General features: G+C 31.1%; 1 protein-coding gene across 4 annotated transcripts in view; it reads left to right on the top strand.

Moving 5' to 3' along the window:
* The first annotated feature begins 4,238 nt into the window (after positions 1-4,238).
* Positions 4,239-26,792, top strand: part of LOC127710457 (uncharacterized) — a 97,367-nt gene continuing 74,813 nt past the window's right edge. For 3 of the 4 annotated variants that reach the window (XM_052216310.1, XM_052216308.1, XM_052216312.1), the window contains exons 1-4: positions 8,890-8,990; positions 17,644-17,708; positions 20,554-20,868; positions 23,470-23,506. The gene's annotated coding sequence lies outside the window, so the exon portion shown is untranslated. Of the gene's footprint in view, positions 4,349-8,889; positions 8,991-17,643; positions 17,709-20,553; positions 20,869-23,469; positions 23,507-26,792 lie in introns of those variants that run through there. The other variant, XM_052216309.1, reaches the window with a different exon arrangement.

The following is a 26,792-nucleotide window of genomic DNA, read 5'->3' as shown; positions in this document are numbered from 1 at the left end:
GTTTTGTATCTGATAAATATCAACACAATTAGATTAGTATATTTTAAAAATATCGATCTTCCATCTATCATATTAGAAAACATATATATTTCTTCATATTTCGATAGTGCACATGTATAAATATAAAATCTACGACAGATCTCCTTTAAATCGTATGCCTCTAATAAAAATAATGTTTATATAGCAATGCATTGAAAAAACTATTACTTTGTCATTAGTTTGACAATTGGATAAAAGCTTGTTAACTCCCATTCTATGAAAAGGTACAATTGATGAATTATCAATCGATAGTCTTTAGTATGTGCATAGCAATAACCTATTAACATCTTAAAAGTCACACGTGAAGCTTACGTTTTTGATTCTCGAAACATCAAAACTACTTTGAGGAGACAATTACTGTAAATCATTCAAACATTAAGTACAGGTAGAAAGACAATGGTAATTTTCCCCATACTTAGGAACCTTCCTTATAGAATATGGTGAGTCAATAAATAACAAAAAAGCATATATTTCTGTACATTTTATATATTATTTTAGTACAGTGTAAAGTTTACCAAAAGCAACCTGATGCAATATACAAAAAAAATGTATATGTAACCATAGTTTATGTCATTCATCGTATAAAACTTGAAGTTTATGTACGTTTTACTTTATTATATTAAACACGTGAAAGATTAAAAAGAAATATGAGACAGAATAATTCGCATCCAAGGCGTGAAACACTTCGAGTTCTTTACTAATAAATTACTCTAACCTGTCTGTAATGCTCTGTTTGCCTTCTTGATTCCCACATTCAATACATGAACAGCACTACAAATATGTCCATTACAGTCAGAAAGAACGCCCTTAGAAGCGATCTTTGTTGCCACTTACTAAAGACAATATTGTGACTGATATTAAAATCCGTCAATCTGAAGATGCGTTATTTTCGCGGAAAAATGTAATTGGCGACATTTTCAGTTTTCTGGGTTTTTTTCCCGTTGGAGTCAGAAATTGACGTCAAAAGCAAACAAGTTTCCTTTAATCTCAAATTATGAAATATTACATTGAGATAGCTTCGAATATTATTTCTTTTAAATATACAGATATATAGAACATATTGCAATGGAATAATATTTATTTTATCCAGAGTAACTGCAAACCGAAATAGTGAACTTTTTTAGATATTATAAATAAAGACAACAGTACTTAAACCGAGGGAAAAACATTAAGTATAAATGGAAAACAAAGGAACGGCAGAAACACCGAAATGCTACAAAAACAAACGCCAACATACATAGAAACGGACTATTTGACAGCAACTGCCATATTCCTAATTTTTAACATGACATTTTTAGAAAAAAAATATTGGTTGAAGCCGGTTTAAAATAAAATATATTCACTAATTAAAATGTTTAACATATATCTACAGTATAAATATATAATCAATACTATTTAGTAAAAAAGGTTATTAATAATTGTAGTTATTTTTACTTGTATATAACAGCATATAGTGATGAAAAAATAAATGTTGTAATTTGTTTGACCTGTCAACAATGGGATTTATTTGTTAATTAATATCACAACCGCTTCTATATTAATATTGACAGATTGAAGTGTTGCAGCGTATTAAGTGGCACAGGCAAGTTCACAAGCAGTCTAATCACATAAAATAAATTCATCATTGGTTGCCCAGATTTTTTTTCGGAATGAAAATACCAATCACATCATTTTAAATATTCTGACATGAATATTCAATATCCTGGAGGGGGATCAGTTTCGGGATTACAATGGGATCGGAATAACGATGTACCTATTAATGTTCTATCTCCCGTTTTACCAACAGTTTTTTCACACACACCATCCCATTCATAGTAATATCCACGATAGTATTCATGTCAATTTGTTATTCAAACAGCTGATATGATAGGAGACCTCTTCCTTCTGCATCAATTTTACAGAAACTCATATAGCCTGCTGTACTTATCGTTTTGCTATTTTAGGAGGAAAATAATAACAATAAATGTACAATATGGTTTATTTCAATTAAATGTTATTGTTACCTTTTTATCAGGACGTTTGTTTGTCCTTGCTAAAAAAAAAAAGACAAACATTGAAAAGATTAGATTTCTGTATTTACAGGGTTGGTAATATCTAAATTTCTCCAAATGATTCATCTACTTGAATTGGTGTAAAAAGTTGTTATGCGAATAAATGCTTGGATTAGTAACTTCAATGCATTTTGACTGGCAGTTTGCCTCTCTGGTACATATCAATTATCTGTTTATGTATGCAGATAGATCAGCGAAGTTCAGTGAAAAGTCCAATGGATTCCATTAATATGCAGCAAAGATAAACACGTTTGGAATAAAGTTACTAAGCAAATTTAAAAGGCCCTTATCCCGAATAAACATTACATGTTAACAGATTGAGACGACTTCTTCTTGAATTTCATTCTTTTACCTGCACATACATGACTTTTACATTGTTATAATCACGAAAAGACAATATCTCTGTATTAAAAATTCGCATAGCAAGACCATGATTGTTTTTTCATCTTTTATCAATATGCAGCAAAGATTAACATTTCTTAAATTTCAGTTACACAAGCTTATAACGCAATTATTATTTTGACAAGTATTTTTTTTTAAAACGTACTATTATTGTTTATAATTACTATTGATAAGTATTGTCAAAGGCATTGTTTTACTATTGATTTTCCCAACTATTTCATAAAAGAGTGAATTTTCTATTGTTCACGATCTCAGAATAGACACTGAAGTTGATTCGGAGTTCTTCATACCATCATAAAAAAGTAAAAACTACAAAAATACAGAACTTCGAGGAAAATTCAAAAAGGAAAGTCCCTAATCAAATGGCAAAATCAAAAGCACAAACACATTAAACGAATGGATAACAACTGTCATATTCCTGACTTGAAAATGTTGGCATAAAATTGGTTTTAAAGCTAGCTTAACATCTCACTTGTAAGACAGTCGCATCAAATTCAATTATTTGACAACGATGTGTGAACAAAACTAACACGATCGGACAAAAGAATAAAACATACTAGTAATAGTAAGAGATTGTGACAGAAACACAAAGTGATCTTTAATAATATCCTGTAATTGAATTTGAACAAGAATAAAAGATGTATGAACAAGATTTAAAGTCGGGCGCACAATTATTGTATATTTTCTCTGTGGCGCTACAGGGACCTCAACCCGTACGAAATAAATTTCAGCTTTATTCATGAACATTTATATTGAAATTATATTGCGAATCTTACTTTCTTACATGTACGTCTTTCATTATACACGAGATGTACATATGTACAAACAAACCAAAGCTAACCTAACATGTTTAACCCCGCCACATTCAGTATGTATGTGCCTGTCCCAAGTCAAGAGCCTGTAATTCAGTGATTGTCGTTTGTTTATGTGTTACATATTTGTTATCCGTTCATTTTTTGTACATAAATTAGGCCGTTAGATTTCTGGTTTGAATTGTTTTACATTGTCATTTCGGGGCCTTTTATAGCTGACTGTGTGGTATGGGCTTTGTTCATTGTTGAAGGCCGTACGGTGACCTATAGTTGGTAATTTCTGTGTCATTTGGTCTCTTGTGGAGAATTGTCTCATTGGCAATCATACCACATCTTCTTTTTTTATAATAACCATGTAGCTTCGAACGAGACATACATATGCCTTTACCCTGTGTTCGACCTATCTGACAATTGCAGCCAATTACGGGAATTTGGTCGATTAGACAAATCCATCAGTTATATGTGTTCGGCGAAATAAGATAAATCTACTTCGACCATGCACTAAGTATTTGATCAGTTAGACAAATCAATAGAAACGAGGTTATCATATAAAATTTACACATCTTCAATAACGCAACCATACATCTTAAATGCAGCAGGTTAACAATCATATTGAATATACTATTATATTACTTCTTAATCATTTATCAATCAATTCTTTTGAAGAAAACTTATATCAATTATAAAAACACACTTTCAGTAATGATGCATATAAAATTGGCAATTCTGTTAAACAAACCAGTTCTTATGTTATTTAAATGTAGAATAACCTTAATCTAGATTTAAAACCAACCTGTATTACTAAGAATTCATTTAAAACTACGTGATTTATGCTAAGATACAGATCAATGTGGTGTAATAGTACTTTATCTCATCGATGTGTCTCTTTATGTCTCAGTAAATTAACAGAATAAGTGTATTTCATGATTACTAAGTACTGCATACGAGCTATTTTACTGCCACCTGTTGAGTGAACATTCATGATCAAGAAAACATTTTGTGTGTATAGTAAATTTAGAACAATTTGCAAGTCACTCAAATCCGGTAAGTACATGTGTTTACTTTAGGTTTTGCAAATTGAATAAAAGAACAATCATAAAAACCAAGACCGTTAGCAATTATGAATACAATACGTTTAAAACTATATGATTCACAAAGAAATTATATCATGTGATAGAAATGTAAATGTACGATACATTTACTGTAAACCAACTAATTTTCTCGAGCGATTTATTTTCGCGTCTTTCGCGAGAGAAAAAATAACGCGAATATAAATCGTTGCAAATTTTTAAAACTTGGATCATTCCTTGTCTTATTGCTTCAGGTGAATTTGAAAATCGCTATATTAAATTGCCGCGAATTCGGCAAGAAAGAGCTAAACGCGAATTAAAGTATCCGCGAAAATAAGTTGGTTTACAGTAAATGATTGGACCAAAAATGTAACAACATACTTACACGCTCTTGAATCAACCAAATCAAAACAAGTCTCGTTCCTTTTAAAGTGTATACGTTTCCACCATTTTATTTTCTTTATTTGTATTTTCTTACTGTATTCATTAGAATTGAACATTGCTGAATACTGTTGACTCTTTGTCTAAACATGCTAAATATACCATTTAACAAATATAAAAAATAATGGTTGAACAAACTTTTGTATGTTCATCTGTGATGTTCTCTAATATATCTGTGCAGATTCTGCATTTGTAAAAGTTTTTTCAATATATCGAAGCACCAAATTAAAGTAGTATTTCAGTACTGTAATAAAACGTTATTGATACATGAATAAACTGATATGAGAAAGAAAAAAACACAGTATAACAAGTTATTTTAAATGACAGGAAAAAATCATAGAATATAATAATATAGTTTCTAATTAATTTCGTTTTAGTCCCCTACCCTTTGTACTAACAAATATTTTGAAAAGGAACATTAATTTTGTTTCTACTTTTTTACATTATTAAATGCTTTTATTATCATTTATATCATTATTTTATCTTGATTGCGTTTAAAATAAAAGTGGGTTTACCGATTGTATCCCTGCTGTACAAACGGATATGTTTACTTTCTTTCAAAAGTAAACCAAAGAAACAAGCAAACATAATAGACAAAAAATGATAAAATATGGAAAAGACTTAAAGACAAAAAAAAAAAGAATACATAACACAAAATGAAACTGAAAACTAAACTACAAGAAAACCGCAAAATCCGGCGATCACAGGAGCTTCGGGGTATAGGCAGATCCTACTCCACATATTGCACCTGTCGTCTTGCTCATTTAAGTACAAACCTTTTGATAAGTCTAATTCGGTAGTTTACATCTCTACTTTATGCAACTGTCATACAAGTGAAATGTTTAGCAAGCTATAAAAAAGATAAATCCACCATTGCATTGTTTACATGAGAAAATGCCTGTACCAAGTCAGGAATATGACAGTTGTTATCCATTCGTTTGATGTGTTTTAACTTTTGATTTTGCCTTTTTGAATTATCCTCAGAGTTCGGTATTTTCGTGATTTTACTTTTTTTCGAGATAATGGGGGGGGGGGATTGTTGTTATGAAGACGGAAAAATATCCGTCGTCATCTATAAAACAGATTTTCCATAACTGTCAACCAATTCGTGATGACGTACGTACGATTTTCGAGGTAATTATTTCAACTTCAACACTTAGAACACTTCTACTATATTGCAGGACTGACATGAATGATTTTTCGTCAGAATTGTTCAGTGTTTTCCTTTTTTAATCAATACATTATTATCACTGAAATCTATGTTTAAGGTTGGTGATATAGCGTCTATTTCCAAATAGAATAGAAATCAATTTTTTTAACCTTAATAACATATTTCTTTTTTTATCATATTGTTTCAGTGTAAAGTAACGAACTTTTAAAATAATATTTTTACATTCTAATTCTTCCTCTATCTGCATTAAGTCTTCCTGCTGACACATTAAAACTTACACGTTCAAACCACACTGACATATTGATGAGCCAACATTTTTCCTTAGTATTCTTTATTCAATAGATGATCTTTAACAATTTAAAAGTCTTGTTATATAGTAGTCCTTTCACACTCTTGACTTGATGCATTGTTTTCATTCCTTAAATATTTTCACAAGATAAAGAAGACTTTTTGTAACCGGATTAAATAAAGATAGTTAATGTCTGTATGGAACACGTTTACTCCTGAACGACCCTGTATATAGATACATAATGTAGATACGATGTTTAAGCTTTGTGACTTTGAAACATTACCATGAACCCGAAGTGTTTTAACGAGCCAATACTTAACCATTGTGTCTATTATTTAAAGGCTTTTTGACAAGTTATTTTTCAACATTACAGTTTGTTTGTTATTTAGGTCGAATTATCACTGAAGTAATACATGCTTCTAATGATCATGAATGATTCAAAAAAAGATAATCCCAATTATGATGTATACAGGTAGTGGATTAAATCATAAACAAATATTTAAAAACAAATTATGTATTCAATATATTGTAAAATTAAAATATTATCAATCTAAAAAGTATCTGTAATTTACAAAATACGGCATATTCGAACTAATTGTTTAGTATATATAATTCAACGTATGTTAATACATTTTGTTTTAAAGAACCCTTATTTTAGGCACATCCCGATTAACTTTCGACGTAATTTGCCAATTTGAGATAAGAAAATGTGTATTAATATAGATGGAATTAAACTATTCTTATATAAAGAAATTAACAAATTGAGTGTTATCATTTTTTAAAGTGATATAGCCAATACTTTAAATGAACGGGAGAATTTGTTCATTTAAAAGTTATCACCAAAATTACAAAAAAGTACAAATAATGAAAATGGACCACAAAGGGAAAAAAAATGATTCGAAGCTAAACCTTCAAATCTATATTTTTAACTTTGACTCTACAACTCATTCATTCACAAATCGCCGCTTCTTAATTAAACTATGGACATGATGGATGGTCTTTTATTTTATCTCTACATATTAGATAAGGATTGATACGATATTTTTTTGTAAGACATTTGCCTTTTGACTAGTGGTCCTTTTTGTCCAAAAGTTTACCTTTTTTTTCCGATACTTTTAGTTTTTATTCGTTGCTTTTGGTTCGTTTTACGTTTTTTACAGATGATTAAGCTTTTTGTCTGATTTCAACATGAGTGTTATAGTGATAGAACCACTGATCTTCTGCAGTAATACTGACAACCCTAGTAAATTAGGATAAAGTCAAACACATCAGCATGAACTCACAACCTCAGTATATTTAATATTAATGTTGCTGATATTTAGAGTAGAAACGATCCTTTACGATAGAAATTTATCTAATCTGCAATCAATTTCATCTTTCTGTCTAATTTATCATGTAATGTGTTACAACTGTAGATTCTACCAACGAGAAAATGTAAAACTAAGCCATATAAAGCTGAATCTTAAGTTAAATCTAGATGGCCGAGTGGTCTATAGCGCTGGACACATTGCATGCGCATTGTCTCAATATCCCAATAGAATGAGTTCGAATCCCGATTAGGGAAGAACAAAATTTGGTTCCGAAAATTTTCAGATTTTAATTGTTGTGTTGATATTTTGTGTAGTTATGAATACAATATGTGTTTTCAGCCATGTATCACCTTTACTCACTAGTAGCACGATTTCAGTCTGAAACGGTCATTTTGGTCTGATCATATCTTAATCGACTGGATTTACCGCTAGAGAAAAACGTCAAGACTTTTAAGAACTTTTCAGACGCCGTTCCGATCGATAGTCGCATCAGGTAAATCAGTCCGTTAAGGCGTGTCAAGATAAACAAGACTGAATCTTCTAGCGAGCTGTTAAGATCCGTTACGACTGATTCAGTCGAAATCAGACCATGGATACAAAATTACGTCAAGATGTTGTCAGACCGTGTTCAGTCGTGTTCAGATTTTAATAATTTGGACACAAAACGATTGAAACTTTCCCAGTGTGTATCAGGGGTTGCTCCCCTTCAAGAGTAAAATACAAATTAGAAAGAAGACGGTTTATGTTACTTTGATAGTTTACCATGTCTACTTTATTAAAAATATAAAACAATTTCAATTCTTACTTTTTCCTATGTAAGTATTAAACATGTTTTATATTAAAAAAAATATATATTGTTGTTGTTGTTTATCTTATTATTTTGCGATCGTGTTTGACTTGTGCATTCGACTTTCCTAAAGGTATCTTTTGTTTTTTTATTCTGTCTATTTAAAGTATTTTATAACTTGTTTTACATACCAGAAGCCTTCGTTTAAACATAGAGTTTATATATTATTGGAGATGATGGTTTATGAATTCATAAATTCATATTTATTTGAAATATATTTGATAAATTATCATGATGATTATGCGGAAGTGAAAATGTTCCATCGGTGTATGTGAAGTAAATTTAAAGAATATGACTAAGTTACATATATATAATACAGCATAATAAAACTGGTTTAATTTGAATTACTATCCATTAGGGACATTTTCCGATAATAATTAATCAAATCTGTCAAGTTTTATTAAAAACGGAAAATAAGTCTTCACCCGTAAACGATTTAACGTTACTGTACCCTTATTTGTTGCATTCTGTCGGCGGAAAGCAGGTCGGCAAACTATAGTTTACGCAAAAAAAGGGAAACTTACAGTACAATATAAGCTGCTCTGAATATTGCAATCGGTGAGTAGAAATGAACAATATTTTAAAGCATGTCCATCAGAATTTAAGAATAATCATGGATCCAAGATTTTGAAGGTATGAATCAACGTTCTATATCATCGCACTTGTGCATAGTGGCATGTTCCAATGCAACGTTAGGATGTAGGATTGCAAAAAGTTTATGCATCGTTGAAATTCATGTATGACACCATTCCCCTCCCCTTTATCATGTTTATGAAATTATGTCATTTAAACCCTTACGACTTATGTACTTCAAATACATCCAAAGGGTGACCAATTGAAAGGAAAAGAAAAAAGGTTACTCTTGGTCTTCATCCAGCGGCGGGGCCAGGGGTTCCTGGGATTGGACCCCCCTTTTTTGGAGGAGCAATGCATTTGAAAGGGGACATATAGTTTGAACCCCCTTTATCCTGGGTCGGGACCCTCCCCCTTTTAAAAATGGCTGGATCCACCCCTGTTCATGGTCTTACTGTTAAACCCTAACATGTGGTGCATTGGTTTGGTTGTGCAGGATGGCCTATTACAGGACCTATACATATTGTATGATAATGTTAATGTATTGTTAACTGTCTCGTCCTAAATTTGCATGAATAATTTGTCACTGGATTTTTTATTAACAACAACCAACCAACCTTTACATGTCCATATTCATATAATAACTTTGCTAACGCTGGTTTATAAGTATGTCCCTTATTTTACTTAATTCCCTTGTGCCCGTTGTGGGCGATGCCGATGTACAATAATTACAATTATAAAATTATTTCATAGAATTTGAGATAATTCAAGTTGAATTTTACTACAAATCAAATATTTATATATAAAATGTTGTGAAACTTATTAATTTTATTGACTTATTTAGCAAAAATGCATGTTCAGTATATTTTTCAAATAATTCCTGAGTCATGGACAACATACATGAATAGATTTTATAATATAATAAAGCATTGAAAGTGAATATCTATTAGATGTTTCAAAATAAAATTAATCATCAAAATAAAACAATGTTATTAAATTAATATTCCTGAAACAATGCACAGAGTCATAACAGTTGCCTTTTAAAAACAGTTGATTAAACAAAATGAGTTAATTGTTTCATCATGTACATGATGTACAGTACCCCCGGGCGTGTACCTATAAGGATTCTTGTTGAACAAGTGTTGTGGAGGTTTCATCTTTTCTCAAAATGAATAATTACAATGAACACGATGAATAAAATATCTGTAAATATTTTATCATGTTATAGTGGAGGGATGACGCTCTGCACACGGCACACAGATTTGTCTTATATTATCATTCAATCCAAAGAACTATGAATCAAATTAGTGTGGCCTAAACTATATATTTTCATGTGAACTTTGTCAGTTATTACATAAATTTTGCCCTGTTAGCATGGTTAGTCGAAATTCATTGATGCCTTTTTACTTATCTTGGTTTTGGGACAGCTGTCTCTTTGGAATATACCCAACATCTCCTTTTAATCGTGTTTTGGAATTGGCATGAATGGTCGTCCACATGAAAAACATATAAAATATACATGATGATGTTCAAGAAGATTAATACAGGGTTGAAGAGTGGTGCAAAAGGAATAACATGTTCATTAATGCAAATAAAACAAAATGTTTGGTAACTGGAACAAAGCAGAAACTATCAATTCAGACTTATCAACCAAACTTGATAATAAATTCAAAAGTATTACAAAATTCTTCATGTGAAAAATTATTAGGTGTTAAAATTGACAGCACACTTAACTGGAGAAATCAAATTGACCAAGTTTGTGCTAATATATCATCCAGAATATACCTTCTTTCTAAAATAAAGAAATTTTTAGATATAAACGCATTTATTTCTGTATTAATTATTCATTCTTTAAACTTATCTTTGTAGTAATTTTATAAAATGATCAAAAGAAATATCAGCTGTTGTGTTTTAGAGAGAAATAACTATGTCAGACTTTAAAGAATTGATCAAAACAAATGTAAAGTGCTAGCCTCAATTAGACAGTAACCCTTCAATGAAGTACACACATAAGAAAACATTAATGTAGAAAGAGAGACAATATCTTTTTAAAAATAGAACCCCAAAGAAAGATTTTATTCTTCTTGTTATATGAGACTTATATATAAGTTCAATTGTATAAGTCATGAATACAGTTGTATTAGTCATAGAACTTTGTTATCAAGCAAATTAGACTCGCCGGTTTTTCTTCTAGATAAATACAAGTAAATATATACAATATAAGATTAGTTTCAGTACTTTATTCTTAATGTATTTTTTTTTTATTCGATGGCATACTTATCAGCCTTTGGTAGTTGTTAGTGTATAATGCTGGTTATAATCTTCCAAATTTCTTCTTTATATTTTATGCATCAAATAAAAAGTAGTACATGTTTGAACATTTAGATGATGAATTTTAAGGTAAAGTAGTGATTTAGTCCAAATAAAAAGGGTAAAACACTTGTATGACTGAAGCTTTCAAACTAAACTGTAGACCCCAACCCGCAACATAGAATGGTTCACATTTTGAGTTCGAGCTGTTATATACTGCTCTATAATTTGATATAATTTGTCTGAAAAGTAGAACACTGCACTGTGAGCATTTTTTTAAGATAGAGCACGTGCTATTTTATTATTTAAAAGAAACGCAATACGAAATAACTCAGATCAGTTCATTTTGTACTCGCTACACAAAAGGAGAAAAGATTGGTGCGCCTCTCTTTTTGTCCAGTTACCGAAGTTCGTTAAATAAAAATTACATTTTCCGAAAATGTACATATAGTGTATATTTATGTTATTCCAACACTTATATTTTTCGTATTCTTTTAATTGTGTCGCTCTTAAATGACCATCTTTATATAAAGCCTGGATTTGCGTCCTTCATTCTTAAGTACGTTTGAATTTCTACATAGATCACATTAAATAAAAGTTGTGTGTTAAACGTCAATGACAAAGCAACCAATCCACAAAAAAAACATCTAGAGGACACATATAGATCTTTCGTCTGGCAGAACGTATACACTACAGTTACCGTAAATTATATAAAAGTAAAAAATAAATCGAAATATAAAAAAAAATAAACATTAAAAAAATTTAAAAACAAAACAGAGAAAAGAACTGATAGGTCCGGGGGATCCATGCGTCTAGCTCCCGTTATGTTTCGATTTACTAGTATTCAAAATTCATATTAATTACATTTAAGTTACTTATAAATATTATACTACATGAAAACTACACTGGTGGGTTCCATGTCATAGTATAATGACAATACCTTACTTTCATTAAAAAAAAACGAAATCATCCCGCAAACCCACAATACACAACTTATAGTATATATATAAATAATTATGAAATACAAAATGTATATATAGTGATACAATTTTGCTAAGAAAATAGAATACAAATACACACCACTTTACATAACTGACACAATCTAAAGGAATACTCTCAAAACTCTATAAGTAAATAAGTGAAAAGTTTCTGTTGACTACTAATTTAAAACAAACTTCCGAACTGTACATGTTTTTTTTTAAATGGTTTTCGATGCAGGGCTCAAATATTTTTTATTATCTTTTGGTATAATGTTTAGAAAGAAGCCACTATATATAATATTGTAAGAATCTTAAACTACACATACTAAGCTATAATAGATTCAGATTCATTATTTTATTGAATATACAATATAGCATATATTAAAAATGACGGTCAAACATCAACAGCTTAAATACTAATACGTATACATAAATTCATTAATTCTTTATTAACCTTTAGCCTTACGGCACCTTTGAGTGTAATATGTTATATAGATATAATGGATAAGCGTGGATTCTTGAAAAAGAAACCATGAGCCCGGAGGGCGACTGGTTTGTTTTTCATGAATCTACGCTTATCCATTGTATCTATAACTTAAACTATTGTGTTAATTTCTTTTCAAAGTTAAAGCCTTTTCTTAATTAGAAGGTATTGTAAGTGAGTTTAAATAACCATGTTATCGTGTCATACGATGCATGGATAAATCTCAGATCACAATTAATTGGTTAACAAAATACAAATATAACACTTCTACCTTTAAAGATCTTTAAATTACCAGGCATGTGAATATTATCTGTTTATACAAAATATTCGAAATTATTTCTAATAAAACTGAAAATGGAAATGGGGAACGTATGAAAGAGACAACAACCCGACCAAAAAGCATATATAAAGTATATATAATAAGTATGTTATCGAAATTTTTCTAGCACTCTAGGCACATCACGATTTTCTCGCATAGGAATTTGCGAACAAACCTTTGTAAAATTATGTAGTAAAACAGATGAAATCATACTATATTTATAAAACAAAAATTGACAAATAGAATGTAATCATTTTTGTTTCAAACATGTGAAATAGCCAATAATAATTACAAAAAAACGGTAAAACTCGCTATTATTACAAAAATATCCACTATAACATGCAAAATTAGAAAAAAAACAGGATAACTTAAGAATTGGAACAACAGAGAGAATACAGGGATTCGAACCTAAACCGACAAATCCCTATCTTTAACTCATTGATTTTAACCATGCTAACCTCGCGGCTACCAACTCATACTATACGACTGCCTATTGTGTCTATATAAAGGTACAAGCCCTGTGTGTCCGATGAACCGATGTATATCAGATGTTCATTTAAATATATAAAATAGACATCTATAGTGTAACCCATTGGTAGCCGAGAGGTTTCGTCGATGTGTTGATGTCAGTCACACATAACAGATTTCAAGGAAGGGTTCGATTCCCAGTGAAGGCATATAAAAATTAAAAAAATTAAAGGTAAGTTTTTAAATTAATTCCATTAGTGAACAGAAATCAGTAAATTAGCCAATTCAAACTTAATGAAATTAGGTACACAAAGGAAACAATTGAATATAATTTGGTCAGTCCATTTCAGTTGCAGATTTAGGAAGCGTTGATTCTAGAAAAAGAATCCACGGTAAATGAATAGGCTGACGTCACCACAATGGTTTAATGTAAAATAGTCATGTACTTTGATACGTTTTGGATCATTGAATTTGTTACCTGTTGACCCGGTTGATTACTAGCACGTGCCATTGAACTCAATCATTATAACTAAAACGGAAAATTTCAAATGTATGCCATAACTACTATATATACATATGTAGGAAAATAATTATTAGGATACATTTTTTAATCAAAAACTTTATACGGTGGTAATTTATATATAGTTTTAACACTGTTTCGACACAGACTGAATGCAGTATCAGGAGCTTCATGTACTATGGCGACCTTGGTGGTTAGGCGTTTAGACGCATCACTGTGTAAAGTAAATCATTGTTTAATAATATCAAGGAATTGTATATTTAAATGTACAATTCCTTGATAATATATTGTACTACAAAGATATGGTAATAGAAGCTTTTCAAAGTTTAATAGAGTAACTCGTACGGAAATAAAAAAAAAAAAAAACAGCAACAACGGTAATAGTAAACTAGCACATATCAACAGAAAACGAATTAAAGCATCTGACATGAAAATAATACGCAAGTGTTAATTTGCCTCCGCTTCATTTCAGTGGATTGTCTCATTGGCAATTATACCACATCTCCTTTGTTTTTTTAGGTTACGTTTAAGATTTGCCGTAACTGATTTTCAAATACGAAAAACATTTTCACACCGGGTTCACAACATTTTAAGGTTAAATGTATAGCAAACATTTATGTGAGTATACAAATAACATACGTCCTTGCAGTTAATAAGTATATAAATAAATAAACTAAACTAACATTTGTTAAAAAAATAAGCAACATATATAGACGAATAATTTATCACTTTAGTTCCTCAACAAAACAACAACAGAAATAAAGAATCAACAGAATATTTAATCTTTAATTATTTTTTTTTATTTATTCGAGAGATACATTTTAAATTCTAATACATATATATATTAATCTAAAATGCATTATCAAGCAGAAGGAGCGTAACTCGTAGTATCATACCAACATACTGAACGATCTTAACATGGTCTGACAATTTTGAACGTTAATTTTGAGATTTGGTCTGATTTCGACTGAATCATCCGTAACGGATCTTAACAGCTCGCTAGAAGATTCAGTCTTGTTTATCTTGACATGCCTTAACGGACTGATTTACCTGATGCGACAATCGATCGGAACGGCGTCTGAAAAGTTCTTAAAAGTCTTGACATTTTTCTCTAGCGGTAAATCCAGTCGATTAAGATATGATCAGACCAAAATGACCGTTTCAGACTGAAATCGTGCTACTAGTGACTGTTAATCCAATGAATGGATCTGTTGTAGAGTTATCACTTGTTTAGACGTATAACTTTCTGTGATTGCATCTTACCATCCTTTCCGGCAGAAATTTATCTAATCTGCAATCAATTTCATCCGTATGCCTTATATATCATGTACTGTGTGACAACCCTAGATTCTACCGGTTACGAGCTGTTTGAGCAGATAATTTGTTGTTATTTCTTCCTAAGGTTTGTCGTGCTATTTTCGGAAAATGAAAAATGCGGATGTGCCAGTCTTGACATAACGTAGTTTGACGTTGCCTGCCACCTCGGGGACGGTCATTTGTCGTACCAGTATCTCATAGACGAGTTTGAAGCCTTGCAATAGTCATTCTAGAGATATTGAAATAATTTGCAACATGCATTTGATTCATTCCTGCTGCCCACATCCCAATATTTTGTTCTCTCTCGTTTTGGCGTAAACTGGGCATTGACTAACGTGTAACTTTTTCAATTACTGTGACCTTTAACTAACAAAAGTGTTTGACACATGGAAAAAAGGACAAATCGATTCCATCAATAATACAGATAAATTTCTGAACAAAATGCTTATTTGTTCGAAATCAATTTCATCTCCAAATGTTTTACAAATTAGTTAATTCGATAGAAAAATCATTCAGGTCATTAGTTTTAACCGTAAAAATTTAAAAGTATTATTTGTGTTATTTTTCTAATTAAAAACTTTTGTTACGTTTCTTTTTTTTTGCCTAGGAATAAAAAAACATATAATAGTTTAATATATCAAAATATACGCAGCAAATTGGTATAAATATTTGGTCAAGACATGCAAGATATTTAAAGTTTGAATACAGACAACATATTTCGTTCGTATTTCTTAAGAGAGAACAAGATGAAAATGTTTAGATGGAAACTGCTACATAATATTTTTGCTACGAAGCAATGGATATTTAAATTGATTTTTATTTAAGTAAATAAATGTAAAACATATGAGGACTATTATTTACATCTTTTTATTCCATAATCATTTTTTAAAAGATTATTTGGTAAATGTGGAACATCTTCTTACAAAATTCAACATAAAAACAAGATGTCAGTACAACATATAGTATTTGAATACATTGATTGATTAGTTGCTTAACGTCCAGTGGCAAATATTTCATATTTGAATACAAAATATAAGGTCAGGGATATTATGGTTTAAACAATTTTGTTGACAGTTTTCAGATTTAACATTCACAAGTCATACTATGATGCAGAGCATTATAGTAATTCGAAGGTTATTGTTTATAAAGGAATTACGCAGGTTTATGAATAAAAGACAAATGTTTTCATACATATCAAGAAATTAGTTCAATAGAATATTATATTTTATATTGTCATAGTTTATGGCCGTTTAGAAATAATTTTACAGGATTTACTCACAGGAGCTTGGACAGTGAAGTATTATTGTAACAGGAAATTTGAAAAATAAGGAATTACATTTTTGTTGTTAAAAATCGAGACTCGACTTCGATATAATGTAGTAGAATATACTAGACTAGAATATACTAGAAAAAGATAGACTTCTCTTGAATATGTTAGATAAGCATTTACTGGATAAGACTGGATTAGGAATAGATTACCTAAGCTGTATTTAACATAACTTTTATGAATTTTTAGTCCTCCATGTTCTTCAACTTCGTACTTTATTTTGCCTTTTTAATCTTTTTTTCATTGGAGCGTCACTGGTGAGTCTTTTGTAGACGAATCGCGCGCCTACAATCCGTGTATCTAGACTGCTCTAATATAGAATAGACTAGAACATACTAGACTAGAATACAAAAGAATAATTCATCTTCCAATTTAAGGAACTAGAAGGCATAAACATTAAAACATCAATGATTTGCGAGTACAAGAATTTGTTTTTGATTTCTTAAGAAATACGGTAAATCTGGATAAAAACTTATGATTATTTAATATATGATACAAGCGTGGTTGATATAATATAAGATTAGACTAAAGACACATATATGATGCACTAGAACATTCCGTATCAGTAAATAAGACAGCATCTGGGTTTCCTAAAAGCTGTTGAGACCAGGAATTATATATTATGGACCACTTCTATGCCAAAAATGTGTAAATGTCTTATTCATACCTGTGTCAAAAAGAAGGCACTATTACTGGAACCTTAAATGAAGTTGATAACAGGGGATGACGCCTTCTGGATAAACGAAAATACTTTATAAATATACATGACATATTGGTAAAAATTTAACTATTTTTTTTTTCAACAGCTAATGAACAATATCGATAGCTTTGTTTGTATTTGATAATTATGACTTCGGTCCATACACAATACTAAGTTGTTTATTCTATGTTAATATGTCATTCTATTTTGCAGGCACCTTGTAGATATGACAAATATCCTACAATTGCTGATTCTATTTTACTGTCATATGATACAAGGTAAATAATCAAAGACTACATTATAATGAATATATTATCAAGTCAAATCCGATTAAAGCAAGCTTGAGAACAAAATCAATTGATGGTGAGAAATATTGTAACATTGAATTGTCAAATCTTGACTTTGGACACAAACAAATACAATGAAATCAAGGAGCAGTATAATGTATTGTCACAGCCTTCAGTGATAAACTTCATGTAAACTAAATATAATTAAAGCATGTGTTTCCTTTGCTATCTCATAGTACATTTTGTTTTCTTATCTGTGTGTTGTTATGATGATTATTATTAATCAGAATCTACTCAACATAGAAACGGTTGATGATCAAATGTTGATTAACCAAAGCCGAGACAAAACAATAACAACTTATCAATATTGTCGCATTATATCTGCTATACTCATTCTTCGTGTTGATATTTTGACATGCATTTGTTTTCATATAAAAAGGTCAAATTAAGATGAAAAGAAATCAGGTAAAAATACAATACAAAATTATAAATGAACTTATCTGTTAAGGAAATTGTACAATGTGTTGTACAAAAGCATGAAAACAGTGGTTTTTAATTATTTCTGGATAGATCTTGAGACACAACAGTGGTTGAAATACATGTAGTAATAAAACAAAACGAACTCAAAGGTAAATTCAAAAAGGGGAATTCAATGGAAGATGACAAAACCAAACCCTCAATAATAAGAGGCAGTAGAACGACAGGAAAACTACTGTCCTATTCCTGACTTGGCACAGACATTTTTCGAAGAAAATGGTGAGTTAATCTTTGATTTATATATAGCTGACTAAACCTCCAACTTGTATGAAAGTTGTAAATAGTCATATCATATGTGCATGATAGAATGGTGTTGCATTTCTCTTTTCTGTTAACTAGGATTTCTACCCATAATCAAACCACAGTATATTAGTATACATTAAAATACATTAGTGATTTTCACATTCAAGTTCCCGAATGAGATTAAACAATAATGAAAAGAAGCAATATGAAGTATCAGGTAATGTATCAAAATACAAACATGAGGTAAAGGAACAATGCCTAAAGAAATTTATCCTGTTGAACTTACTTTAAATAAAGCTAATACTAACAATGACCACTGTCCTTTCCTCGATCTTGATATCTATATCATTAACGGGAAGCTTAATACAAAAATTTATGATAAAAGAGATGATTTTTCATTTCCTATCGTTAATTATCCATTTTTAGATGGTGACGTTCCCTTGTCACCATCTTATGGTGTTTATATATCACAACTTGTACGATTCGCTCGTGTATGTAACAACGTATTAGATTTTAGCGAGAGCAATTTATATATTACTGAAAAATTATTACACCAGGGTTTTCGATATCATAAACTAATCAAAACATTTACTAAATTTTATCATCGGTATAAGGACATCATTCGTAAATATAACTCAACATGCAGACATCTTATACGTTCGGGTATTTCACATCCAATTTTTTATGGTAATATTCTTTACAAAGCACAAATATGTCAGTATTCACCTCAAAAGCTAACAAAACCTTTAAACAGACTTATTAAGAAGGGATATAGTTACGATACTAGGTCATTAAAGATTGCATATTTTGGCTTTAATATTGATTCACTTATAGGGTCTTTGCATCGGAATTAAACATATTTATTCTAAAACCAGTTGTTGGCATGACACGGGTTATGTTCTTCTCATATATTTTATGACGGTATAATACTAAACCCCCTAACAGGAGGGATTGTGCCTGATATTCATATGATGAAGACATAATCTTTCAATCAGTTTAATTGAGGTCTGGAGCTGGCATGTCAGTAACTGCTAGTAGTCTGTTGTTATTTATGTATTATTGTCATTTTGTTTATTTTCTTTTGTTTCCTATTCTGACATCGGACTCGGACTTCTCTTAAATTGAGTTTTACTGTGCGTACTGTTGTACGTTTGTTTTTTTCTACATTGGCTAGAGGTATAGGGGGAGGGTTGAGATCTCAAAAAACATGTTTAACCCCGCCGCATTTTTGCGCCTGTCCCAAGTCAGGAGCCTCTGGCCTTTCTTAGTCTTGTCTCATTTTAAATTTAGTTTCTTGTGTATAATTTGGAGTTTAGTATGACGTCCATTATCACTGAACTAGTATACATATTTGTTCAGGGGCCAGCTGAAGGACGCCTCCGGGTGCGGGAGTTTCTCGCTGCATTGAAGACCCATTGGTGGCCTTCGGCTGTTGTCTGCTCTATGGTCGTGTTGTTGTCTCTTTGACACATTCCCCATTTCCATTCTCAATTTTATGTATTACTATTTTAAATTTAAATCCAAAGTAACAGTACAGTTCTCAACATTGTGGATATGTAGATACCAATAAGGTATGTATGACATTCTCCCAAATAGCATTAAGGATGTTCGCTCCTCTTGTTTTTGAATTTTTGTCAGATATTCAGAATCCTCTGGTTTTATCCATGTGGTGCCAATAAACATGTTGTCCACCAAGTCCTACTTTTCTTTTCATCATTACATATTGTTTAAACAATCATATTTGAAAATCTTATAAAATCCTTGTTATTTTTTCATAATTTTTGAAAGAACAAAGGTACCAATGTCAGTTTATGAAAAATCTAGAGAGAATATTCACGTAAAATTTTTAATAGCTAATATCTCGAAAGCAAGCACACGGACCCTGAATTTTGTTCTGCTTTTTTTGTTCCGTTATCTATAAACTTTCAATCTGTAATGATCTTTTAAAAAGCGTGTTATTTTGAAACAGAGTAGCAAACATCCTTAAGTTTAATACGTTTTTTTTTTTTATTTGTATGCATAATGCGTAATGTAAAGTGAAACCCTTACTTAACAGTTATAGGTGTTTTGAAATGGACAGTTGTTGGAAAGGTTACAGACTATGGACAAAATGTGACATTATTTTGCCATGTTCCAAACTGCTGTCCAGAAGATTCAGGATGGGATAGGTGGACTCCAGAACAACGCACACTGTTTATAGATGTAAAGACAGGAAGACCTAACAAAAAGTATGATGGACGGATTTTCAAGAATGGATATACATTAATTATACAAAACCTAACTAAAGATGATCTTAATGTTTCATATTCATGTTTGTATGGCGTAACGTTAGGTGACAGAAAATTTCTACTAGAAGAAGATGTTTTCACATGTAAGTTTATTTACTAAATATGTATGATTAGGAAAATTATCTTTAAGTATATGATGAGAAACAAAAGTGGAAATATTTTTTATTGAGACGGCATTATGCTGACCAATACTATATTTTGTTTTTGTTGAATTTTGTTTCAAATACATGCATATGCTTAGAACAAAACGAGACAATAACAAAGAAAACTAACATTGAGCAACACGAACCCATTTAAAAGTCGGGGTTGATTTCAGGTGCTCCAGAAGGGGCAACAAATGATGATCCACATATGTCGCATTTGTATTGCTTATCTAAAGTACCTATTTGGTAAACTGTATCATTCCGTAATGTCGCAAAAAAAAAAAGTGGCGTGACTTTTCTCATAAGACCCTAAAACTAACAACATTCTGAATACAAGGAAGGTACATGAAGGAAGTTAAAGATTCATGGTTCTCGATTATCATCGAGATTGTCTACTAAAAACTTCACTTGTATAACATGAATAAGGGTGTGGCCGCAAGGCAGTTCAGGTTTGAGTCAGAATTTTCCTTCTAGATTGGCTACCCTCAAAGGTTAACAAACATCATTTGTCCGAGGCAATCTGGTTTTGAGGCGCCAGTGGCCACTTCTCCAATCTTTTTATACAGACCCACCAGGTTTACAGATGACTAACCATTTTTTTATCAGAAAATAAATAATCAAACTTTGTATTCAAATTTTCCATAACATAAGAATATTCTAACATACTTGTAAATAAAGGCAACAGTAGTATACCACTATTTAACAGTCGTTTATCTATTAAGCAAAAACACATCTGGTTCATAGCCAAAACCGAAGAAAACACATCAACTTCATATTGGTGATTTTATATAATTCAGCATGACAATAATAGTATAAGTAGCTTAGTTTTATTCTATTGAATCCCATTTAAAGTTTTGAAACGTAAAAACTGCTCCAACAAAGTTATGAGGAGGACAGATTAAAAATGACACTCTGTAAATTTTATGGACACCATCACGAATTGGTTGATTCATACGATGTGTCTTTGTCCAAACTAACAATGGACAATTTTACCACGTATTAGTTTGTGATTTGCCATTACGTCGTCTGATCTTTTAAATACCGAACGTGACTTATTCCCAATTGTTACTGTTTTGCTGAGTGTGAATTCGCATTGCTATAAGACGTGTCACGGTATTTCTCTATCCAAAATCCATGTATTTAGTTTTGATGTTATATTTGTTATTCTCATCTGATTTTGTCAAATGTCTTATCGTTTGTAGTTTTAAATCTTATTTTTTTCTGTTCTATTCGTGTGTTACGGTAAAGATAATTAATCACCCAGTTCATTTATAAGATTTTAGTTTGGGTCAACTAAATTTATACAATGTATTTGGTTTACAGTTTGATTTAGAAGAAATACCGACATAGCTTGATAATATAATTAATTATCTAATTACTACCACAATTGTATATTAATAAGTATTGCAATGTTCATTGTTATTAATACATGTTATACCAGTATTACAAACCTAATCTTGAACTCTATCCTATTTTTTGGAAATATATAGAAATTTATATGTGATGTCACATTGTGCGTCGATCTCTTCGGCTAACATATAATACGTTGTTCGGCTGTGCGTTTTTTGTGTGCTGATTAAGGAAGTTTTACGTATTCGTTTTTATTCTGTAGTTAGTCACCACTTCGATGTTAACATGTATATCTATTATATAGTCATTTTTATAAATTTACTGCTTGCAAAAGTATGAATTATTCTAAATACTAAGGATATTCTTATCCCAGGCATACAACCTTAGCCGTATTTGGCACAACTTTTGGGAACTTTTGGTCCTCAATGCTCTTCAACTTTGTACTTGTTTTGGCTTTCGAACTTTTTTTATCTGAGCGTCACTGATGGGTCTTATGTAGACGAAACGCGCGTCTGGCGTATTAAATGATAAGCCTGGTACCTTTTGATAGCTATAAGTTGTGTGTGTCTCTGTCCTGTATGTTCTCCCATTTATTTGTATTGTAGTCCTGTCATGTAATATTGTCATTTTAATGTTATATTTAACATTGCCATAAAAGCGGGAGGTTTGGCTAGCCACAAAACCAGGTTCAACCCACCATTTTTCTTAAAATGTCCTGTTACAAGTCAGGAAAATGGCCATTGTTATAGTTTAGTTCGTTTTTGTGTGTGTTGCATTTTAGTGTTGTGTTTCTGTTGTGTCGTTGTTCTCCTCTTATATTTGATGTGTTTCCCTCAGTTTTAGTTTGTAACCCGGATTTGTTTTTTTCTCAATCGATTTATGAATTATGAATAGCGGTATACTACTGTTGCCTTTATTTGACCATCTTGGTTTTTGGTCATGTTGTAGTTTACTTGTCCATTCTCTAGGTTAAATGTCAAATTGAACTTGCTCACGAAAGCCTGTTTGTTGAAAATATAGAAGCAAATTATCTTGAGTTATGAATTATTATACCTTAACTCGTAGAAGACATTGAATTGTCTTGTGTAAATTAACGTAACATATTAACAATGGAGAATCCCATACAAGGATTTTTTTGTCGATTTAAATTTTTGTTAGTATTAATCACATTCTAATTAATTGTAATTTCAGATACAGGTTTTGCAAGTAGATTTTCCGAAGGTGAAATGTAAGTAAGAAATTGTTATTCGTGTTATGCATATCATAGTTTTGTTTCTTAATGTTATATTTATTTCCTCCAAAAACAAAGATTTGGATGGATTTGAATTAGTAAGTAATAGTACAAGATCAATGATAAGTTAATATTGATATTAAAACAACTCCGAACAAAAAGGGATGTTCAGATCCCCGAGCCCGAAGGGCGAGGGGATATGAACATCCCTTTTGGTTCGGAGGTCTTTTAAGGTCAATATTAACTTAATCATTGAACTTTTACTGACTTACAAACCGTCAAAAACATAAGAAAAGTACACAAAAAGCACTCGCAGAAACCAAATTCCCCTGAATTGGACGAGTCTAAATATTTTCACCTTAAATAATAGTTAAATAGTACTCAGACTGATATATACAATTAACAGTTACCAAATTGCAACGGAAACGAACCGATTAAATGGCAGTACATCATTCAATTATTCATTTATTATATTTTGTTTAGCATTAAAATAACACCAAATGATAGTTTTACAAAATTAGGGGGTACATTTATATTTTTGAATCCAACTTTTCAAAATAACGATTTCTTATTTAATAAATGAGGCATTCAAAACCCTATACATACCTCATTTATAACTGACCAATGAATATTCTGCACAACAACTTCTTATTATATCTATATATTTGATGTTTTTAATCTGTCAGTAATCATGAAACAGACCAGACCTAAGAAAACAGTAAGTTAATTCTTCCATCAATTAGCTTTTTAAACAGCTTGTTTCAGAACTTTTAATCGAACAGACCTAGATGCATAAGGTCCTTCACAATATTCATCCGGTAAATGTTCATTCCTTTATTATTCTGTAATTTTCCTACACTACGTTACATGCGAATGCAAAATAATTAGTGTTGTCTGTTTAGTCCAATTAATTAATAGATCTTGCTTTGTTTTTTTTTAAATAAAATAAAATCGTATTAAAAAGCATAAATGTGACATCTATAGCATCAACTATGTTTCACTGACCCGATCAAAACATGTTTAGGTGACATATATTCCTAGGTTCGATGTATTATATGAAAACAAACCTCTTTTATTTTAGTCGTCCGTTATTCCCATTTTATGTCCAACTGGCGCAAAACACCTGAAAAGCCTTTCTTAGTTTTATCCTTGCCTGACAAAACATCATATTATAAATCGTATTAAAACAGTAGATAAGAACCATAGTAAAAAAATATTAAAAACTTTTTTATAAGCAGTCAGTTATGTAATAAATTCAAGGAAAAAAAAAAACACAAAAAAAAAAAATTAAATGGAAATAGTACATTATAGCAATTTACAAGATCTTGTCCTTGAGTGCTAAGTACATGGAACAATCTATGAAGTTTTACTTCCAGTGGCAAATATTTCATGCATGTTCATGCATGTTCATGACTATAACACATAAAGTCTTTAAATACAATACTCAATAGGTAGGTCGTGCAATAGGAGGTCGACAGTGAGATTGGACGTGAAACTTTAAAATACCACTGGAAAATGAGGGTATATTGAATTAGGACAGAAATTTAGACTTGCAACAGCTGGCCACATTCGGACCACTCAAATAATTTGAGCAAGAGTTTTTAATTTGCCGAGAGTATTGATCCATGAAATCTACACTAAAGTCGATCATCGATGTTTACGTGTAGTTTACAATATCATTTCATGCATTTAATTAAGGTTAGATACTTTAAGCTCGCTTTAGTAACTGTGAGACGTCTGTGAAACTGTATTGTTTATTGTACTTGAGGTTTTGGTATATTATGTACTACCGCTCTACTGGTTGGTCTCATGTGAAGGTGTTCCCGTCGAGAGCGGGAGGTAATTTGTTCGAATCCCGACCGGGCCAAACAAAGACGTTAAATTAGTATTGGCTATTTCAACGCTTAACACGTGACATCATAGACTAGGAGCACAGACTGGTCGGCTCAGGGTCGGAAATGTGTCCGGGTCGGGTGACTTTTCTTCCTGCGAACTAATATCTTGGGAACTTATGTGTAAAAACACCGACTCAGCGTGTCAGTCTAGTAAAAAGCGGGGTTAATACTCGTATTGTATTTACATGTTATCGTCCTGAATATTCTTTTTATTTGCCGCTGGTCGTCATCCATTATCATCATTTATTTTACCGTTTTTTTTTATATAGTGAAGTGTTTTTCTTCAGTTCTACTGGTTTATATTACAACTTCTTAAATTTTCACCGATCAAAATTAAATAGGGCAAGTGAAATTTTTCAACCAGAGACTAGTGATTGTTGGGATATCTTTGACGGTAAATAGTATTAAATCAGATGTGACTTTTGGGATATATAATATTTGACGGTAATTATTATTGAGTTAACTCCGTATAACTATTATTAAGTCATTAGGCGGTTTTCACTGAATTTTTTTTTCTGTATATGGATCTTCCTATAAAAAAAAGACTGAAAGTTGACTATTAATGTTTTGATATGTGTGTGTATTTGTGTTGCTCTTGCATTAATGTACAGAATATCTTTATCACCTTTTATTCAAAATCAAATAATTCACTTGGGTATAGAAATATTGACATCTCGAGACCTCTCCCGTCCCACAATATACCCTTGCTAAATGGGTGCGTTCGTTTGGCTTATCGGATATATAAATACGAAGTTTTGTCCCATCGAAATAGGAATGTATATTCGATTCCTGGTGTAGTGAGAATTTCACGCTATCTATACGTTAAAAAACATTAGGGGGAAAAACGATCTATGCACGAGTTGAATGATCGAAATGTGTAATCAACAAGAAAGGTCAGCTAAATCTTTTCAATTAAGTTGCATGGCTGATTTTAACACATTTTTTGCGACTCTTGCTAGGACAATTGTAGATGAAAAAAAAAGATAACGAAACCGATTAGCAAAACAATATCTATTTTCATAAATAAATGAAACACCCAAAATAAGTTGAATCCTTTAATAAATTGTTGTCAACATTTTTTTATCCATTTTTGCTTTTATGGCAACTATTATACCAGTCTGAGATATAAATAAACTTGAAACAGCAAATGTTGACACGTAGACGGGACAGCCGTCATTGTTCGCTTCAATATATGAGTTATTGGCACTCAATGAAGATCGTTTTTCTGTTCTTATCCCCTCTCCTATTAGTTTTGCCAAAGGATACAATGTAACCCCTGATGTGTACCACGACAACGTTTTTGTAATGTTTAAAAAAAAAACGATTAAATGCAAAGAGAAAAATGATGGAAGAAAGATTTACTCTTAAAAATTTATACTTAAATAAAA

Source organism: Mytilus californianus, unplaced genomic scaffold, assembly GCF_021869535.1.
Source record: "Mytilus californianus isolate M0D057914Y unplaced genomic scaffold, xbMytCali1.0.p SCAF_8, whole genome shotgun sequence".
Lineage (NCBI taxonomy): Eukaryota > Metazoa > Mollusca > Bivalvia > Mytilida > Mytilidae > Mytilus > Mytilus californianus.
Note: the sequence above shows the minus strand (reverse complement) of the source record. Positions and strands in the feature narration are given on the sequence as shown.